We start from the raw sequence: 9,499 nt of genomic DNA, 5'->3' as shown, positions 1-9,499 counted from the left end.
CTCTATAATTGAGCAGACGGAACAGGCCTCTGGGGTGCGCCTTGTGGTGGGGGGCGTGATGGGACCCTGTGGGCTCTCTCAACCGCAAACATGGGTGAAAATGCATGCTTTCCAAACGTGTCAGCTAACCATGCTTCGATGAATGCCACAGGATTCTTGCCTTCTGCCCTTTCCGGGATACCCACTACGCGTACGTTGTTTCTGTGAAGGCGGTTCTCCATATCCTCCAGCCTAGATGCGTTTGCGGTCGCCATGGAGTGAGTGTATTTCACATCCCTCTGCAATGGCTGCCACTCGTCCTCCAGTGTGCTAATGCGCCCCTCCACTGCAGATGTGCGTTCACGCAGCTTTTGCATATCCTGACGCACAAATGATATTTCCATTTTCATGCTTTTTACTTCCCCCGCTAGTTTAGTGATAGAGGAGTTACAGGTAGTGACTGCAGCCAGTATATCCCTGAGTGTTGGCTCTGGGTCAGTGTTAGCATCATTGCCCTGCATGCTGAGCGCCGCCATATTGGATAGCTGTGTGGGGCTGTGAGACAGGGATGACAGAGCAGGTGGATGAGCCAGGATTGGGTGGTGTCATCTAGGTCCCTGCTATCCGCCTTTGGATCATGTCTGCTAGGCCCTGGGGTGGATGCAATGTCTTTCCCCCTATTGCAGAGAAGGTGCTGGGCTGCCTCCTTGGCGGAGTGGGGCAGGAGGCCCCCATCTCGAGCCGGGGTGTCTGGCGGGGGAGCCTTGTCTGCACCTGGACATTGTAAATCACAAAAATTATACTGGCCTTATGCTCTGGGGATTCCGCGGAGTGCAGCGGTGTCTGTCCTGAGGCTGTAGGTCGCAGGATGGCGGTGCTGTAGCTCGGATTCCTCAGGATGTTCAGCGGAGCTAACGGCTGCACGTCCTCCTACATGCCTCGCTCGGCCACACTCCCTAACTTTTGCTTTTAAAGGGGAACTCCACTCTTTTTTCCAAAGGCTGTGAGCTGCCTTCACCAATCCAAATCACATCCCTTTTCAGAGCATACAACAGGGCCAGCTAGGAAAGGGGCGAGAAGAGCGATTGGTCAACCCTCTCCTGAACCATACAAGGCCACATGCACTCAACATAGCTGGCTACCTTTGGGGCATGTTGGGCTTAGCTCAATACCAACCACAAAGCACCTTGTACCCACTAGTTTAAAGGGGTTTTCCACATTCCGTAAAGCCCCCTGTCTGCAGCCCCCCACAACCCCAGCCTAGGGTTATGTGGAAGAGACCCCTGTCCCCCTGAATATGGGAAAAAGGTGATTGACTTTTGAGGTGCCCGAGCCCCTCCTGCCCCTAAGCATCCACCCCCTTTTTTGGGCCGGCTTGCTGTGTGTTTGGCTAGGGGTTTGTTAGTGTGTGGGAGGGGCACAATATATTTTTAGTTTGGGGTGGTATTTTTCACGTGGGGGTTCTCATTTTAAGCCTTAACAGACCCAAATGACCTTGTATGTATTGGGGGGCAGGCTATTTTTTGTTTTGGGTTAAAATCTTGCAGCTGCAATGTATATTTGTACGTTTTCTCTAAAGCCGTACATCTTTGAAGCAACATTTTGGATACATGCTACAGATGCACCACTTTACAGGCAGAGTAAGCTCCCCCAAGTTACTAGCTTTTAAGCGATTTTGCATTATTTTTTTTTCAAAAGAAGTTTATCGAAACAGAATAAAAAATGTACATAAACAACAGCTTAAAAAGGAAACAGTAAGGACGTGAATATATATTGTTTCAAACTTAAGGGTATAACAAGCATAGTAAATCAGGTAAAAGCGATAGTTATTTGTATTTTCCCCCGGCAGGTTCGCTCAAGAGTATTATGGTGAAGCTGGGCTTATTGTTGTTTAGGTCATCTATTTCACTTGTGACTTCTACTTCTTTATGTCTGAAAATGACCAACAACTTTTATATTGAGCTGTGTTGAATAAACAAGCCTGGTTATGTTGTGAAAGTATCAGCATTATCCTGGGGAGTGTCTCGTGGTTTGTAGCGGGTAGATCCTAAGTGGAGGTTAGACCTCCTGAGCGAACCTGCTAGAGCATTATGTAGTTCTTTGGGTTTTATGGTATACAGCATACTGATATAGATCAGGCCTGCTGGATTGTGGTCTGCGGACCTCTGACAATCCTGTAGAACACCTGGAGCGTAATCGAAGACCTCTCTGGGTAATAGGGGATACCTAGGTGGGGTGAGTAGGGAAACCCTCCTGGGTCTGTTATGAGACTGGGGTATCATCTTCGTCAGTTACCTCCTTTGTTGGGAGCGTGGAATGGGAAGCAGGATGTTATGTGTGTGTCTCTATGAATAGTCTAATTTTCAGATCTTAGAGGGAAGGATTCAGGTATGTATGTCGAGTCCTGCTTGAATCTTGAAAGGTTCCGTGTACTCCAGCGCTGTATGGATTAGTAATATGGTCTAAACGTTAGGGGAGAAGTGAGGGGAGGGAGGGGCTAGAGTGTTGTAGTCTTACGAGTCATTATCCTATTCAGTAACCTATTCGATAGCCCCTCCTTTTGTGACTCGGTATAGCAAATCAGTGTAAGAGTTTGGTATATTCTGTTGTAGATTGAAAGTGGTGCCAGCAAGCCCACGTGTTCCAGAATGTTGCGGAAGAGTCGTGGGCCTGGTGTATAAGACTTTCCATCTCAGCAATCCTGTTTACAAGTTTAATCCATTCCTTCAGAGTAGATGTGAGGGGAGATTTCCAGTGTACTGGAATACACATTTTGGCAGCGTTTAGTAGATGTAGAGCTAGCGATCGGTGGTATGTTTTTCTAGAGAGGGTGGAATGGTGAAGAAGTAGTTGAGCCGGCGAGAAATCTAATGAGAGTGTGGTAATTTGTGTTATGAGGCGGTGTATGTCTGTCCAATACTTTTGAATCATGGGGCATTCCCACCAAATGTGTAGAAGTGAGCCATCACGGGACTGGCATCTCCAACACGTGGGTGGAATGAAGGGGTTAAGTTTGTGTAATTTAAATGGGGTGTTTACCATCTTGAAAAGATTTTAAATCCATTTTCCTGTGCTGATACATTCACCGAACCCTTGTGTATATGGGAATAGATTTTTGCCCAGTCCTCTTCAGAGAGGTTTATAGAGAGTTCCGTTTCCCATTTCATTGTGGCAATTTTGGATTCAGTAGTGTATTCCTCAAATATGAGGGCATAGAGGATGGAGATCAGGTGTCGCTGTGGTTCCGTGCTGGTGCATAGCTTTTCAAAAGGTGAGTGAATTCTTGAATATGCTGTGCGTGTCTTGGGATCATTCAAGAAGTGACGCAGTTGTGTGTACGTCCAGCATGAGGTCTGTCAGTTGTCCGCCTGGTTTACAAATGTGTATGTGGGTGATAGCTTTACCATCTGAAAATAAGTGACCTGCTCTTACATCAGATTGGGCTTTTATTCTGGTAAGAAAGGTGTGGTCCATTCTCGGGGTAAATTCTGGATTGTGACACACTGGTGTCAGTGGGCCTGCTGCAGAAGAGATTTTAAATTGGTGGCACATTTTTTTAAATGTTCGTAGTGTGATATCAATAAGTGGATGTTGTTTGCATTGTTTAGGGGTATGAGAAGTAGCCATCCAAGGTAGTTGCCTAAGCGGAATGGGCGAGAAGGCATGTTCAATTTGGATCCATGCTTTGGAATTTGCGTGTACATTCCAATCAACAACTCTCGCTACTTGACTAGCCCAATAATATTTGCGGACATCTGGTAGACCCAGACCGCCCTTTGATTTTGGTAGGGTTAATCTAGCAAAGCCTAGTCTGGGTCATTGTGAAATTGGGATAGGAACCGTCTGTAAAACATATAAGATTTTTGGTAGTACATTCATTTTTACAATAGCTGTTCGGCCGAACCACGAGAATAATCCTGTCGACCATGATTTGAGGTTTTTCTGAATATTTTGAAGAATCGGGAAATAATTCAGATTGTATAAGTCTGATATGTGGGTTGGGATTTCGATTCCAAGATAAGTAATTGATTTCGTGTTCCAGAGAAATGGAAGGTTTGCTTGGGACTGTGCTTGTGTCTCTTTTGTCAAGGACACATTTAGTGCTTCTGACTTAGCAAAGTTTATTTGTAAGTTCGCTAAAGTGTCAAATAAGGACAGGTCTTTAAGAAGGTTAGGTATCGTGGTGTGTGGCTCTTGTAAAAACAATAAAATGTCATCCGCAAATGCTGCCAGCTTGTATTTGGTCTGAGCAATCGTGACACCAACCCTTTCATGACTAAGCCTATTTTTGAAATTTGGTGTTTACAAGTTAAAATCCATATTTTTTGCTAGAAAATTACTTAGAACCCCCAAACATTATATATATATATTTTTTTGGCAGAGAATCTAGAGAATAAAATGGAGATTGTTGCAATATTTTATATCACATGGTATTTGTGCAGCGGTGTTTTAAACGCAAATTTTTGGAAAAGGGACACTTCCATGAAATTTAAAAAAGTTACCCCAATTTTTTTGTATAATGTGAAACATGATGTTACGCCGAGTAAATAGATACCAAACATGTCATGCTTTATAATTGCACGCACTCGTGGAATGGCGACAAACTATGGTAGCTATGAATTTCTATAGGCGACGCTTTAAATTTTTTTTACGGTTACCAGGTTAGAGTTACAGAGGAGGTCTAGGGCTAGAATTTTTGCTCTCACTCTGACGATCGCGGCGATACCTCACATGTGTGATTTGAACACCGTTTACATATGCGGGCTCGACTTCCGTATGCGTTTTCTTCACTGCGCGAGCTCACTGGGACGGGGGCGCTTTAAAATTTTTTTTTTTTATTTTATTTATTTTTAGACTTATAAATTGTGTTTTAAAAAAAAATGTTTTTTTTTTTTACTTTTATTGCTGTCACAAGGAATGTAAACATCCCTTGTGACAGTAAAAGGTGGTGACAGGTACTCTTTATGGAGGGATCGGGGGTCTAAAAGACCCCCGATCCCTCCTCTGCACTTCAAAGTATTCAGATCGCCGAAAACGGCAATTCTGAATACTGTGTATAAAGAAGAAAAAGCACCGCGCTGTATACCCTTAAACAATTAGCACAATCAAGTAATAAATGACATACAATAAAAAAGAAGAAAAAGCAGCCGCTTATAGGTGAGATACACACACTAAACAATAAATAAAATAGAAGAAGCAGCGCTGTAAACCAAAATGTGATAAATAAATGTCACAATAGTGATAAATAATGCATAAAGTCCATAATCTGATCAATTGAGTCAGTACAGTTCTAACAGTGACAATCTTCAAAGGTGAAACGGATGAGGAACCCCAGCATGGGTCTCTTCCAGAAATAATTAGCGAATGAAACTGGATACCTTCACCGCACCACTGTGATATGAGTAAAATACACGCTTACCAACTGGCAAGCTTAAGAAAGCTTGTGACCTTAACCCGGTCGGGGCCTTTCTTGAGATGGAGACACCACTAAACCGCTCCTTAGACTGTGACTGGACCACTAGCCTCCATAAAAAGGGGAACCTGGATGCGGGAGATGCTAAACTCCTATCCAGGAGTTGTTCTCACAGACTGTGCGGCTGCTGTGCACACACCGGCATCTGCAACCTCCCCGCTCCCCGGCTATACATGTCCACGTATAGCCGGGGAGCGGGGAGGTTGCAGATGCCGGTGTGTGCACAGCAGCCGCACAGTCTGTGAGAACAACTCCTGGATAGGAGTTTAGCATCTCCCGCATCCAGGTTCCCCTTTTTATGGAGGCTAGTGGTCCAGTCACAGTCTAAGGAGCGGTTTAGTGGTGTCTCCATCTCAAGAAAGGCCCCGACCGGGTTAAGGTCACAAGCTTTCTTAAGCTTGCCAGTTGGTAAGCGTGTATTTTACTCATATCACAGTGGTGCGGTGAAGGTATCCAGTTTCATTCGCTAATTATTTCTGGAAGAGACCCATGCTGGGGTTCCTCATCCGTTTCACCTTTGAAGATTGTCACTGTTAGAACTGTACTGACTCAATTGATCAGATTATGGACTGAATACTGTGTATTTTTTAAAATTCGGTGCCATTGGCAGCCGAGTAAACGGGAAGTGGCGTCATGAAGTCGCTTCCGCGTTTACATTGAGAAGGCTGGAACGAAGCCGCCCACGGCTTCGTTCCAGTCCGCCCACAGCCGCCGGAGGCATCCAATTGGACACCGGGCCTCCCGATCGCACGGGAGGCCCGGTAAGAGCGGCGGGAGGCTGTGGGAGGGGGGGGATGTCCCCTCCCGCTCCTCCGGTATAACAGCCGAGCGGCTTTTAGCCGCATCGTTTGTTATATACGGGTAGCCGATCACCCGCTCAAAACAACGGTACCGGGATGATGCCTGCATCTGCGAGCATCATCCCGGTATAACCCCGGAAAGCCGAGTACGCACATATGCGTACGGTCGGCGGGAAGGGGTTAATGTCCGGGTTTTCCTTGATGCGTAAGAGTACATTTTCAAGGGTGACAACAAATATTAGTGGGGAGAGAGGGCATCCTTGGCGTGTTCCGTTGGAGATGGAGAAGGCACTCGACAGGTGGCCATTAACCCGAACTCTAGCCGTTGGATTAGAGTATAAAGCCAAAATGAAATGTAACATACGATCTCGTATGCCGATTTTTCGAAGTACTTCTGTCATATAGCCCCAACTCACCCTGTCGAATGTCTTCTCCCAAGGAAAGGAAAAAACCGTGTTGTTGTGTTGAAGTCAGCCATTTATGAATATTGAGTGCTTTGATGGTGTTGTCTTTTGCCTCTCTCCCTGGAATAAAGCCCACTTGATCTAGCGAGATCAAGTTGGGTAAGGGGGGCAAAAGTCTGTTAGCTAAAATTTTTGCATATATTTTGAGGTCCACGTTTAGTAATGAAATTGGTCTGTAATTGGAAACTGAGGTAGGGTCTTTGTTTGAAATTACGGTGATATGAGCCATTAACAGATCTCAGGGCGGTGGGGTCTTTGGGGACATGGTATTAAATGCCTTAATAAAATGTGGCTTTAGCGTATCTATAAATGCTTTGTAGTACCCAACCGTCAGACCATCTGGTCCTGGGCTTTTGACTGGTTTTAGTTGTTTGATTACTGTGTCCAGTTCCATTACAGATAGCGGTAGTTCTAGGTCTGTACTTTCTGCCTCTGTGAGGGGAGTGGGACAGTGTTGGGCGAAAAATGTTCTAATTTCACAGTAAGGGGTGTATTTGTCTTGAGATTGTAGAGTCGTGTGTAATATTGGACAAATTGGTCTGCTATTTGTTCATCAGATGTCTGTTTTTTCCCAGTCGAGTCATGTATACAATGAACTATCGTGGTAGCTTTTTTCGCTCGTAGTGCTCGTGCCAGGAGCCGACCTGCTTTGTTTCCATATTCATAGATTAGTTTTCGTGATAGGATATAGTTACATTTTGTTGTTTTATTTAGTTCATCTAATAACTCTGCCCTAGTCTGAGTCAGTTCTTGTAGAGTGGCTAGTGCGTGGGTCCTTTTGTGTGCTTTTTCCAAGTCATGAATGCGTGTTGTAAGGTGTGTGACGTATGCTTGTTTTTCCCTTCGTTTTTTTGCTGCTATGGGCATGAAATCCATGTGGACGGGATTTCGATGGACATTGTAATAGAATTGTGGTCAGAAATGAGCATCGGTTCGATCGTCGTCTTTAGGAGCATGGGTAGGTCTCCTTGAGAGCAGGTAATCCAGTCTGGAGTAACTTTCATGTGGGTGTGAATAAAATGTATAATTCTTAACATTAGGATTTAGAGTGCGCCATGAGTCGTGTAGTGAGAATTCTTGGAGAAGTTTGTTTATAGCGCAAAGTGCTCTGAAAGGTAGTTTAGATGTGCCAAATGACGTGTCGATCAGGGGGTTCAATAGGATATTGAAGTCTCCACCAAGTATTAGTGAGCCTTCCAGGAAATCCACAAGTTTTTGTAGGGTATTTCTGAAGAAAGGTACTTGTTTAACATTGGGAGGGTAAAGATTGGCTAGTGTAATACGTTTACCGAACAATGATCCCTTGATAAAAAGGAATCTGCTGTCTTCGTCTGGGAGTGAATCTGTGATCTGGAAAGGGCAATTTTTTTGCAAAAAGGATGGATACCGCTTTCGTTTTAGATTCATTAGAGGTTGCATGCAGTGCTGTTGGGAAATAAGGATTTGATAGTTTAGGAATAGAATCTGCTTTAAAGTGTGTTTCTTGAATGAATAGTATATCCGCCTTGAGTTTGTGCATGGAGAGTAGGATTTGTGAGCGCTTTTCGGGTGTATTAAGACCTTTTGCATTAAGGTATATTATTTTCGCCGAGTTGTGGTTGTGTACGGCTTGTGAGTCAATCGTTTTGGATATCGGCATAGTGAGGATTTGAGCTTATAAATCCAATAAAGTAATGAAGTAAGTCTACGTAGAGTATGTGCATGGGGATCTAGTTCCCAGTTGTTAGAGTAAGTTCTACTCTGGTATATTATAACCGGATCTGAACCCTTGTGTAGGAGGGGGGTTTGGAGTGTAGTAGCTAGGAGGGGAAACACATTGTAGAAGAAAGCCCTGAGCAGAGTCAGTGTACCAGAGTCAGTTTGGTTAGGGCCGATAAAGTTTGGGAGGTCAAAGCATGGGCTATCTGAATGATATCCGGGGAAATGCGAGCTTGCTCGCAGATTCAAAGTAAGTGTACACCTGAATGCAGGTGACACCGGAGTAGGTCAGTGGTATGCTGAGCTATGTGAATAATCACAATAGGCTCGTACGTTTATACCACTGTGTGTTGAAAGAGGTTGAAGCTAGCAGAAGATGTAACCAATCAACAAATATCGGGACCTGCTGACAGGGGGAGGGACATGTTTTATGATAAGGAAGACAAGGTGTAGAACGTACATTGTGCCTTTGTGGAATGGTTATTTTCTTTGCAATCTTCTATGCTCATCTAAGAAGACTAACCACGTGTCTGTGGATGAAGTTTTGTGATGGAACAAATAGGATCAGTTAATGCAAAGCTGAGTAGAGTTAGTGGTTAGATATGTCCGGTCTATGGACCATGGGATATGAACTGTAACATTTAATAACGAGTTGCAAAAGCCTACGGGTAGGTAATCTGGGACTCGATAGCAAAGAACCGGAAGCATAATAGGATTAACATAAGAACATGAGAACTTACCAACAGCTATATACTATAGGATTATGATTGAGAGAATAGAGAGACAATCATCGTAGGACAAATAGTGGAACTAAATAATATTACCTTAAGGAAATAAACAATACTGTTAATTGAACAAACTAAACATGTTTAACAAGAGTCATACCTTACTCTCAGGGAGTGCGAGTATAGAAGCGTCAGCTCATAGCCGTCATAATGTTGTGAGCATACAGTAATGCATTGGTCACACCATGTCTGTATTGAAACCTGTCACTTTGTTGTGTTATGAATGAACATTCAAGCAGTCGTGATGCTCGGTGTTGTTGCCTACAACCCTCCATGACTGTAATCTATCAGCATTCTTTA

The sequence above is a fragment of the Aquarana catesbeiana genome, linkage group LG04 (assembly GCF_042186555.1).
Source record: "Aquarana catesbeiana isolate 2022-GZ linkage group LG04, ASM4218655v1, whole genome shotgun sequence".
NCBI lineage: Eukaryota > Metazoa > Chordata > Amphibia > Anura > Ranidae > Aquarana > Aquarana catesbeiana.
The sequence above is the reverse complement of the archived record's forward strand: the minus strand, read 5'-3'. Positions refer to the sequence as shown.